Below are 12,102 nucleotides of genomic sequence, written 5' to 3'. Positions count from 1 at the left end.
GCCCAATCAGTTTACTGCAAGCCACAGTGCTATTCTGACTGCGCTGCACAAATTTACGCTGCTAAGATTACGCTGCTAGTGCGACCGACCACTGGAAACAATTTTTTTCGTTTTCCTTTTTTCAATCTTATATCTCTTCCACTTTTTATTTACATTGCATTTCGTCCTCTTTTTTTTTATGTTACATAGCATTTACTATTGCTTTAGTTAATGCTTTTTACTCATTTCTCTTAATAATGGACAGTGTGGCCAGTCTTCTTAGTAGGTATGAGCTGTTTTCCCCTTGGCGACAAGTCAAAACAAAACCAGTGTCCTCTGTGTGCATGTTTTCAGCACTCGTCCTGAGTGTGCTGGATCAGCACTGGTGCTGTGTGTCTGTGTTTTCTCTTGTTCTCGTCTTTCATGCCGTCTAACTTTGCATGAGCATAAATTTATACATTTGGTCACTGAATAACGTCGATACAGACATCTTGAGACACTATGACAAACCGCAGAATGAAGACATCCGCGTTTTAATTTGTGGTAGCTGCTACTGCAACTCACATGATGTGTAGCACAATAGAAGTCAGGCTACCCCAAGATTAATAACTTCAGTGGTTTATCTACTTCAGCTGCACAAAGCACTGCTTGCGAAAGTGATGAAAAAATTCTTGAATACGGAAGGCAGCTGGAGCTAACGTTTCGACAAGTAGTCTTCGTCAAGCCAGATGCTGCCTTATTATTATTACAGTCGAACCCACTTATAACTATACCGGTTTTAACAATATAATGGTTATAACAATGAGAAGCTGCAGCATCGTCAACACTGGTATGTTTCCTATGGTGAAATAACCCACTTGCAGCAATGCCCACATGCCGCATTATCGGTTGTAACAATGAATTCTGTCTGTTGGGTGTCCGTGCTGAAAGGTAATGGATCATGAAATCCTTGGAGAAAGCGAAGAAAACGAGAAATTCAAGCTGCTGAACCCCCGCCCACAACCCCACTGCCCCAGCGCCCCTTCAGACTCGCAGTATGCTTCACCGCATAGCGTTGTGGCATTGCGGCAAAGCTGACTTTTGAAAACCACTACAGCGGGGAGTGGTGGTGGCTTCTGTTAATGCACAACATGCAACTTAAGTAAAATGTTGAGACTTGGATGAGTTTGAGCGTCTGAATTTTCAAGCATGTCCGAAAAATTGGCAGCTTTGTCATCCTTATCACTAATGTCTGTTGGCATATCCCATCTGATATTATGGTTTTCTCACAGCAGCCTGCCGTCCCTCTATATTGCTTTTTTTTTTGTGCTCTAATTATCGATTAAAACTATGAAATTTTCATGGCACTTGAGTACTGCTATAAGTGGGTTCGACTGTATTACTTGAAGTAATAATGTAATAATATTGTAATAATTTACATGTGATCACTTTTGATCGCATCTTTGTGCTGCTCCATTCTATGAGCCTGAGCTGGACTGCACTTGTTGAAAAAGCCTACAGCAACTGTAACACATGCTTTGCAGAGGCTTAGAGATAAAGAAAATCCCATATCCTAACAGCCTTAACATAAGTACACAAATACACTCTTGTCCTATCCGAATGTGAGAATGTGACTTGTGCGAGTGGGCATCGTCAAAAACTAGTTCACAAATATTAGTGAAAAAATTGATACCATCGAGGGGCACGCGGTAGCATAGGATACCAGATTAATTTTGCTGCCAGAGATACTTTGACATGCACCTATAATTATGTGTATGAGGGCCCTTGTTCTTCTTTATTTTACCCGCACCAAAATGCAGCCAAGCTCACATATTGAAATATGCAACCTTGAGCTAGGCAGCGCGATGTGATTGCCACTGCACAATGTTGTAGATGTTGGGTAACCTTATTGTGAGTATTGGAAGTACACATGACAACAGTCTAGGCTGGTTGCTATAACCATCACAATGAAATGTGTTCCATCAACTATGTCCTTCATCCAGTCTCTGTTGACTAGGCACAGTCGCTGTGTGTAACGGCTGCGCTTCCTGAAGTTTCCACGCTGTCTGTCGATGTGGTCACAGAAACGATCCTTGGCAGTGGGACTGGAGGCTCAGATTTTCCTTTTCTATCCACGTCTGGAGGGTCCTACAAAACAGTACAAACTTCTTTACTTCTACAAGTGAAAGCTAGCACGGAGTGTGCCAACACGCGTGCTTTAGGAGCACTCACTTGCAACACAATTCTTACTGCATACAGTGCAAATGCATAAAAGGTCATTCCATGTCAAATGTCCCATCCATTTTAACAACTATCTCAAGTGTATTCAGAAAAAAATCACGCTGATTTAATGCATTGGAAACCGAGTTTCTCCGAGATAAAATCATTTTTGGCCACGTGGGAGCCTTCCAATTTTCGCAGAATGTCGTCTGAGCGATGTTCGTCAGAAATTTTATTATGAGAGCATTGTTCCTTGTATCAATACCAAATCTGGCTTACACATTAAGCAAAGGCACTTGTGTAAAGTGTTCAAAGCTCTGAAATATTACTGCCATATACGCCTCTAGAAATTTTTCCAGAATGTTCTATGCTTGGATTTTTTTCCCTGTACTATGTATGATTATACGAGTAATCAGTACTCACTCTATGAAAGATATATTTGAGTTAAAGATACTTTCCGACCACTGAATTTTTAGATATTTTGAGAAAAAAATCACAAATTTTATAAAATCCTCATTTTGGTCTACATTGAGACCCAATTTACACAATGGGGTGCTTCAATTAAAAAACAGTGTTAACCTCAATCCAAAGCAAATAAACACTTATTTTTAGGGATGGGCGAATAGTGAATTTGAGGTTCGAAGCGAATCCGAAGCGAATAGTGATTTAGTCGAATAATTTCGAATCGAATAGTTCGAATAGTATTTCTGCATATTATTAAGAAAAATGAGCATTTTTGTCATGACCTTTGCAAAGTATTTTTAAGAATTGGAACTAGGTATGAGTGAATGTCACTTTTTTGGTTTGAAATGAAGTGGAAGCAGCCTTGAATAGTATCAAGATTTGAATAGCAGTAGGGTGCAAGTTATAAGTGGTGCAATACGTTACAATTTAAAGATTACTACACTTAGCGCATATAAGCCCATATAACACGCTTTTAAACTTAAAAAATATGTACATTTCACCTTGAAGTGTGGCTTCGCGGTAGTGCAGATGTTTCCTCGATGGGTTGTTTCACGGCAAAGCAACCAGACGCTGCAGTGAAACCACCTTTACAGGGGGTTATGTGCGATCAAATACATATATTCGTCTATTTCGAATACTTCGAAATTTCGAATAATCTAAATTTGTATCGAAGCGAATTCGAATACTGTAATATTCGTTCGAATATTCGAAACGCCCGAATATTCGTCCATCCCTACTTATTTTGATACAGCAAGTTTTGTCACTACATTTCTTGTTTTAAGCAAGGAAAAAAATTTTTGAAGTTTCCCACTGACAGCAAAGGGAAAGTTCAGTGAGGAAGGTGCGCTTTAGGAACAATGGGAATATAGCCGTCAATGAAAAACTTCAAATTTTTTTTCTTGCTTAAAACAAAAAAAATGTAATGGTAAAACTTGCCTTACAAGCCTTTACGCAGTCACTATCTTGTTGAGTAAGAATCTGTTTCGCTACACTAAATGTCATTGAACGACAAGTGGTAAAAGAAAGAACGTGCAGTGGGAATTCACGTGATGTTAATTAACAACAGGAGTACTGACATGATTTTGAGGTATCGCAAAAGAGACATCTTTTGTTTCCTTGGCATGCAGTGTTAATGCCCTGCACACACTGGAGCCAGGACACATCTAGCAAAATTTAGTTTTAATGTTTTCGTCACTGAGCATCTGCAGGCCAACCTCACAGCAATGGACATTATCATGACCATTCAGCATAGTTTGCTGGATTTGCAAACTCTGTGTCCTGGATGCGGCCGAAATTGCTGTTGGAACCCCTGGACGCAACTCACTCTTCACTGTTTACGTACATGTACAACTGACAGCGGACTACAGAGTGTTGCTAGTATGTCAAGAGTTGCTGTTGCGACATGACTTCACACTGCGACATCACACTGCATTTATCTGTCACTGTGATAAAGTGAGCCTAGATGAGCATAAGTTGGGCAAGTTTTAATCAGATGGAGTCCAGCTTTGTAAAACTTAGTGTATTTGAGTCGGAGTGGACGTTGCCAAGTATATAATTTCGGAAAAAATTGAGGGAGCTTGGCCAAGCAAAATTTTGGTTAGAGTGGTTCAAGTTGGCTCAGACGAGTAAAAATGGTGACACTGAGTCCTACTGTACGTGTTAGCTTACGATTCCCTGTTGATACTCTCATTCAAACAGTGCGAGTGGCACAAAGGAGGCACATGTCAAATTAATGATAAGAATCCTCAAGCTTCAAACATTTCTTACACAAGCATTGCATGGAAATGATCCCAATGGGCAGTAAGCATGATGCAGACCCATTTATAAGGAAGTAACGATGGGGACACATTTGGCAAAGAAATGTCAAGCCATATACGTCAAACTACGCGGTGAGACAGGACACGAAGAAGGGAGTGAAACAAAAAGACACTGAGACAAACAACGCCTTCTTCGTGTCCCGTCCCATCGTGCAGTTTGACCAAGATGAACCTTTACCAAATTGCCCAACTTTCTACGCTGCTCACATCAAGCCATGCATAGTGCCACTTACTTCTAAAGAGTTCGTCAGAACAACGCCACACACCGACTTGCATGTGCATTTAATGCTGCACAATTCTCATTGGGAGGGTTATACCATACATCTGCACTGCACATGCTGAGGAGATTGCTTAACTTGAGATGTCATGTATAGTGGGTATGGGTTATCTTCAGTGGCAAAATAAAAACTGTGATGGCAATCGGGTAGATGGAAAATACTGGTGTTGCAGTAAATAAGCTCACTGCCAAAGCAATTACCGAAGTCTACTGTATTCTTTCCATTCAGTCTACCAAAACCTGCACCAAAGTAGGCAACTATAGCCCTTGCGACATAAACACGACTGCGCTATGAAAGAAGAAGTCAAGTGAGACCTCAAATGGCACAGAAATTAGGCTGGCACTGGGGCCAAAGAAACAGAGGAAAGGTCAACTAGGAATGCGCTACAGTTACAGAACAATGTGTTGTCACTCTCCCACATGTGCTCTACACATCACACCTCGAACTAGGTGCCCAGCTACAAAGTGCCACTGCCACTCAATAAAGTATGGTGAAGGGTATGCATGACGACATATGAACACACAGTGCTACCTCAAACGAAAAACTTCTATACTATCTCACAACAGTATTCCTGGCGAAATTTTTCGGGCCATTCTGCATCAACCTGAGCTCGTAAGAAAGATCCGTGCACTAACATTTGGAAAGAACTTCTCGAACCGCCATTTATCTAGCGTTAATTTGACTAGAATAATGCTGCTTTGAAGCAGAAAACCACAATTACTTTTCTTTTTGGATTGTACCGTGAATAAAGAAACTGCTCAGTTCCATATTGTGCTTCACTTACGGCAGGCTGCATGGAGAGGGGGCTACTTGGCATCTCCACCCTGCTGTTGGTGCTTGCCACGGCAACCTTGACTCCAACATGTATAGTGGCCATGTGTCTTTTGAGGTCATTTTGCCTCTTAAAGTCTCTCTCGCACACAGCACACTTATGCCTTTTTTCACTCGTGTGCGTTAACACATGGCCATTTAGATGATGTTCGGTGGCAAACTTCGCTGGGCAAAGATGACACGAGTGTGGCTTCTCCACTCTGTGCCAATTCAGGTGCTCCCGCAGATATCTTTCCTGCTTGAAGGCCTTGCCACACTCCGGGCAGTTGAGCATCTCCACTCCAGCTGCGTGCAGCTGCTCGTGTCTGTCCAAAGATTCCTTAGTGCAGTATTTAGATGGGCATATCCGGCATGCATATGGCACCTCGCCTGTATGCACACGCTTGTGTTTAGTGAAATCAGCTATATAAAAAAACTTCATGTCACAAAAGGTGCAAGCAAAGGGCTTCTCGGTTGTGTGGGTAAACTGGTGTACAGTCAGACTTTTCTCGCAAGGAAATCGCCTGCTACAGAGAGTGCAGAAGTGCTGCTTCCCAGAGGTGTGCAAGGTCTGCTGCCTTTTCAAGTACTCTGCTCTTGCGAAGCACCGGCCACACAGGTCACACTTGTGAGTGCTGAAGTGTTCCTCCCCAGATGCGTGCACGATCTGATGCCTTTTCAAATGGTCTGCTCTAGAAAAGCACCGCCCACACAGGTCACACTTGTTAAAGTTGTTCACACTCTGTTTAGGCTTCTTCGGTGAAGGCTCCGCGGTACCTTCCAAGATTCTGGACACAAAGAAATAAGGTAATTGTAAGTAATAATGTCATGCATAAATTAAAGAAATAATAATATAATAAAATAACCACAAAGCAGCTTGATCAGTTGTTGCATAAACTGACACAGCTTCTGAAAGATACCGTAATAAACGGCACGAAGAAGACACTCACTTTTTCGTTGGAGCAGCACCATTGGAACTGAGATGAGAAGAATTAATTGTTGGGCTAATTGCTCTTGCATTATGACAACGGTAAGGTGGCACAAAAAGTAAAGATAGTAACACGAGAAAGGAATCAAAGAGAAGCACAACTCATAACTGCACGTCAAGAATGAAAAGAAAAAACATACAGCGCTGATGGAAGGCCAAAGCAAATAATGTGATGGCACCACACTGAAATATTATACAAAGCAAAACTAGCAGCTTTATTGGCATTACAAAATGCAGTAAACATGAGCTTGCCAAGTAAGCAGGTGTGCCGTTGGGTAGCATTGACAGCTCACACATTGATCTCTTTTCTTTTGGTTAAAAAAGCTTCCACTGCAATTTGGAAAGAACTTTTACGCTCCTGCCTGTGAAAATAGGATATCACATCCACATACAGCAATCTGGACAACCATAAGTGCACCCTTGTCCTCTTCCTTACTTTTTTTGTGCATGCTCCCTTGAGCGGATGTGCACGAATGTTTGGTTCAGCCAATGTACAAATACCACAAGACAAAGAGGTTGCATAGACCACGCCTCTGGAGAACATCACAGGGGGCTTCTCATGCACTCTGTGAAGGGGGAAAGAAGTAGGTAGAGCTTTTCCTAAAATTATTTCTTTCTTGCTGGACCAAGAAAATTTCGGAACAGGGATGTTCTTTCTTTAGTAAGCCGGCAAAACTAGCTAGGCAGTTACTGCGCGTTGCAGTTGCGTATCAGAGTGCAGAGAAGCAGAATAGTAGCAAAATGGCCCAGTTTTACCACCACTCCTAGACACGCATCCAGGATCACTCCAGTTTATTAAAGGGCCAGTAAACAATCCTCAGGTCGAAAATTTGTGATGAAGAGATAACTGCGTGCTTGTATGTTTTGAACATGCTGCCGCAAAAATTTTGCTAATAAGTGCTGTAATCAAGGAGTCAGAGAATAGAACAGCCACTTTGGCTGGTTTTGGTTTCTTACTCTGGGTCCCTATCCTTCTCAGTCGTGCAGAAGGGTAGGTGTTGCTTGTCATTGCAACTGTGGCCACATTGGCAACGTAACACGACATCGGTGATTACATCATCGACGTGCAGCCAATGACCGAGCAAGGCTTCCTCCTAGTGTCACTTGAGTCAGATACAGGCGGCGCGGTGTTAGGGATTGACAAGGTAAACAAATATGTGAAATGCACAACAACTGCGCGGCCAGGTCTGCATCCCAAAAGGGCCAAGGTGCAGTTTCATAGTGCATAGGACCAACTTATGAGCTCAATGGTATGTAATTTGCCCATGGGCAACATTACATCACTTTGCGGGCAAAAAGAAATGGACAGGCACTGGAAAGAGGTGTGGGAATTCTTTCCTAAAATGGAGTGTCTGTGTGGCGCTGTTATAGTCATGAAATGTGATTGCCGTGGCATTCTGACAAATCAGCAAGCTTGTTAGGGAGGTGTAGGCAAGCTGTTAGTGTCAGCGGTCCTTTAAGCAATACACCTATGGAAAGTTTGTGACAAGGAAATTCCTAATCATACAAAAAAGAGAGAGCGTGATTGCTTAATTGCATGCTGCATGCTCAAACAATGGCACTACTTGATATGGCTCATTTTGTATAAAGCTTACTAATATACTCTTGAGAGAGCACTTTGCTGTTTAAGAAATTTAATGGGACATGCCACAAAAATATGCCTCCCCCCGGCCCCCTTGCAGGGAAAACATAACTTTTCTATATTTCTTTTGGTGGTCACATATATGACTTGGGCAAGATGATTGTGCAATAAAACACACATTAACGGTGCTGACGTATTTCAGCGCTGCATCAAACATGTGGCATAAAAAACCGAGCCAGTTAAAAGTCACTGTCAGTCCCTTTAAAGTATTGAGCTACCAAAAGTGAATGTATCTCATAAACTACATAAAGAAAAATGTAGAAGATGTAAACAACAGGCTTGGATGAAGGGAAAGACTTCATCCTGGAGAACCTTCTGCACCACGATGCAAATGTATTCACCTCACTGGAAAGCATGATACAGAAGACTTTGAATAGTGTTTCACGGGACTCAAGTGAACTCACCCTTGGCTGCTATCCATGCTGTCTTCCGAAGTTTCAGAGCTGTAACTTCCAAGTATTCCCTCAGCTGGCACTTCTTTTTCACTGGTGTCAACGTATATCTACAGAAAAAAAAAATATGAATTTATTTTCAGAAGTACTACCAACAATCAACATCGGACCATTGGGAAGAGAGGGTAGAAAAAAAGAAGTGAAACAAAAAATGCATGCTGATACACAAAACAAAACAAATAATATTCGACTCATTTATGCAATGGCAATGTTCAACAAGAACGACTGCTGTTGGATAGAGATAGCATGCCAGAAAGAATCCCAGTTCCCACCAAATAAATAGTTACATTATTATTCTTTGTATGGCTGCCTCATAAACTCACAATTATGACAAAACTTTTGCCAACAAAGCCTGAAGGTTACTACTGTCGTAAATGCTAGCTTGAAGTCACAACATTCCAAAGAAGACAGAATCCACTTCACTCACAGGAGGTGGTGTGGTTGGTGGGCAACTCAGCTAACTCACAATCATGACAAAACGTTTGCCGACAAAGCCTGAAGGTTACTACTGTCGTAAATGCTAGCTTGAAGTAACAAGATTCCAAAGGAGACAGGATTCACTTCACTAACAGGAGGTGGTGTGGTTGGTGGGCTACTCGGCTAACTCACAATCATGACAAAACTTTTGCCAACAAAGCCTGAAGGTTACTACTGTCGTAAATGCTAGCTTGAAGTTACAAGATTCTAAAGAAGACAGAATCCACTTCACTCACAGGAGGTGGTGTGGTTGGTGGGCTACTGGGCTAACTCGCAATCATGACAAAACTTTTGTCAACAAAGCCTGAACGTTACTACTATCGTAAATGCTAGCTTGAAGCAACAAGATTCCAAAGAAGACAGAATCCACTTCACTCACAGGAGGTGGTGTGGTTGGCGGGCTACAGGGCTCTACCTTGACTTCCACGTCCATCACACCCTGAGAAAAAAATGCCCTTTTTTAGATCGGGGTTGAGAGAGAGCCGTAAACTCAGAACAATGCACACATGCTGAAGAGAGCCTCATCCTGTATCCTAGATCAGCTTAGTGTACTCGTGTGAATGAATTTCCAGAGTGAGAAGAATGGGTGGTGGCTTGGGAGAGTTGATGATTCAATATCATCATGACTGCATGGAACAAATTGAATGAGGACACAGGAGAGGACACGGCACAGGTGCTGACACGGGGGAGGACAGAGGAGAGGACACGGCACAGGCACTGCAACGAGGAAAGAGGGAGGACACAACACATGCGCTTGTACAAGGACAGAGGAGAGGGCACAAAGCTGGTGGTGGGAAAAACCGTGTACTCTAAACACCACACACATTCTGAAGAACTTTATACTCCATCAAAGTTCGGCTTAGCATAGTAGTCTCAACTATTTCGCACTGTTAGTTGTAAGAAGGCAGAAAGGATCCTGGGTCACAAAACAAACAAGAATGCTGCTGATGTCTTTATAAAGGCTTGATTATCAACTCATAAACACCACAATGACACTTACAGAAAACCAGATAATCAAGGTGAAAAAAAACTGCACTTACATGAGGTAGTGTAAAAATTGGGCTGCTTGGTTATATCTTGATATCAACACCCGTTGCGTTCTAAAGAAATATATTTTTTAGATTTTTTTAGAAGAGTTGGAAGCCAACCCTATATTTTGCACCACATGCACATGCTGAGGAAATGTTCTCTCTCTCCATTTAAGTTCAGTTGAGATGACTAGTGTGAACTCCTCTACTATTAACTGTAAGAAGCTACCTCATTTTAGGCTTGAAGTCTTTGCACAACGGTACATTTTCATTAATTAAGTTTTAACCAATGAGCACAACAATAATTCCTTTAGGTCGTACATAAGTGCGTTCTTCTACTATCAAACTATATTAAAGCGAACACAACTTTTGAGAAGCACACAGACAACGAAAGGAAGCGTACATTCCGAACCACAGTATATATCGCACATTCCTAGATCAGGTGAATAACGAAAGTTTTCTTAGCATCTTGAATGACTTTTTAGGTACTGTCTGTTGTCTACCCAAGTATACAATCTTGGCCACAGCGCACATGAACATTGTCGGGCAATCACTGAGAATGGCAATGAGCTCGGGAGGCACGCAGGGCTGGAGGCAAGAAGCGAAGTCGGCTACCGAGAACTAGGCTCTGGTTCCACGCTAGTTGGTAAGCCGACATATTAAGCCTGGCAAAGTCCCAGTTTTCATTTGGCTGTCAGTATCTCTGCCATTTACCTGAATTTGGACAGAAACGAAACCAGGCATGTAGAAAGAAGGGAAAAAAAAAGATTCTGCCAATTGCACGCCGTGAAAACCATTGAGCAGCGAAGCTGTAACCCATGAAACACAAAACCTCTAACGTTTTATAGAGGTTTCGTGGTAAGTGCGTGAGTGTATGTGAGGGTAGATTAACGCAGCTTAGTCTCATTTCAATTATCATCATTTGATTTTTTTATTCACTACTCTGGACTACTACTACTACTACTACTACTACTACTACTACTACTACTACTACTATTACTACTACTAAAAGGGTGATGATGACGGCACAGGGTAGCCTAAGGCAACTCCACTGCAATAAAGTCAAATACGCACCGCAAACAACACACTGGACGTAACTAAAGCAACTGCCATAGAGTTTGTAGTACGAAGGCCTATGGCAACTGCTTGTCGTTACATCTGGACTATAAAAAGAAATTCAGTGTAATCTGGACGCAATGCTTGGACACAGCCTTCGCGGAATCTGAGCGATCAAGATGAGAGAAATACATATGCCACTGCCGACGAGTGATTTTTGGTCAAAACGGCACTGATGACAGTTTCCAAGGCACGCAAAGTTACGCTCACACGTACTTTTACAAATCTTATTAAACGCAAGTCGACGCAGGTCGCTTCGCGATACACATATCTACATATCTAAACGCGTGATGCCAAACGCGGCGGGCCCTACTGCGACCCTCGTGAAAATAGCGCTTCGTTATTCTGACACATGCGCTTCGCCGGAGTCTGGGCTCTCTCGCGAACAATAGATGACGTCACTGCTACGTCACTCACGTGTGACGTCACTTGAAGACTTTTTTTCCCTAAGTTGGTTTTAACTTTTCCCCGTGTCGCCACGGAGTGCCTAGTATGTCACGTGCTTCATGAATTTCGTCCCGTTGCTTGCGTCATTGGCAATTGTTATCGACCCCCCGACAGCAATTCAGAGTTTCCAGAACTTCTTGGTGACGCCATTGAACAAGTTACACAGAAATTTCCTAATTCGCTTTTATTCTTAGGTGGTGACATTAATTATCCAGAAATAGATTGGTCCACTCTGTCTGCCCTTGTCAAACTGTCTGTTCGGATGCTTTGAATCTACAAACTGTCTGTTCGGATGCTTTGAATCTACAAATTTCTCATTAGAATTTATCGCCCAGCTCTGTTGCTTCAAAAGTCAGTCAATTAAACATGTCTAATCAGGCAATTAAGCAGAAAACAAGAACTGG

At 42.2% G+C, this 12,102-nt stretch overlaps 1 long non-coding RNA gene across 1 annotated transcript in view; it reads left to right on the top strand.

The window, feature by feature from the left end:
- Positions 1-5,854, top strand: part of LOC125759810 (uncharacterized) — a 99,005-nt gene extending 93,151 nt beyond the window's left edge. Inside the window, exon 3 of the long non-coding RNA XR_007417501.1 lies at positions 5,815-5,854. This is a non-coding gene — a long non-coding RNA (uncharacterized LOC125759810). The remainder of the gene's footprint in view (positions 1-5,814) is intronic.
- The last annotated feature ends 6,248 nt before the right edge of the window (positions 5,855-12,102 follow it).

The sequence above is a fragment of the Rhipicephalus sanguineus genome, chromosome 9, assembly GCF_013339695.2.
Source record: "Rhipicephalus sanguineus isolate Rsan-2018 chromosome 9, BIME_Rsan_1.4, whole genome shotgun sequence".
NCBI lineage: Eukaryota > Metazoa > Arthropoda > Arachnida > Ixodida > Ixodidae > Rhipicephalus > Rhipicephalus sanguineus.
This window is presented reverse-complemented; position numbering and strand designations above follow the sequence as displayed.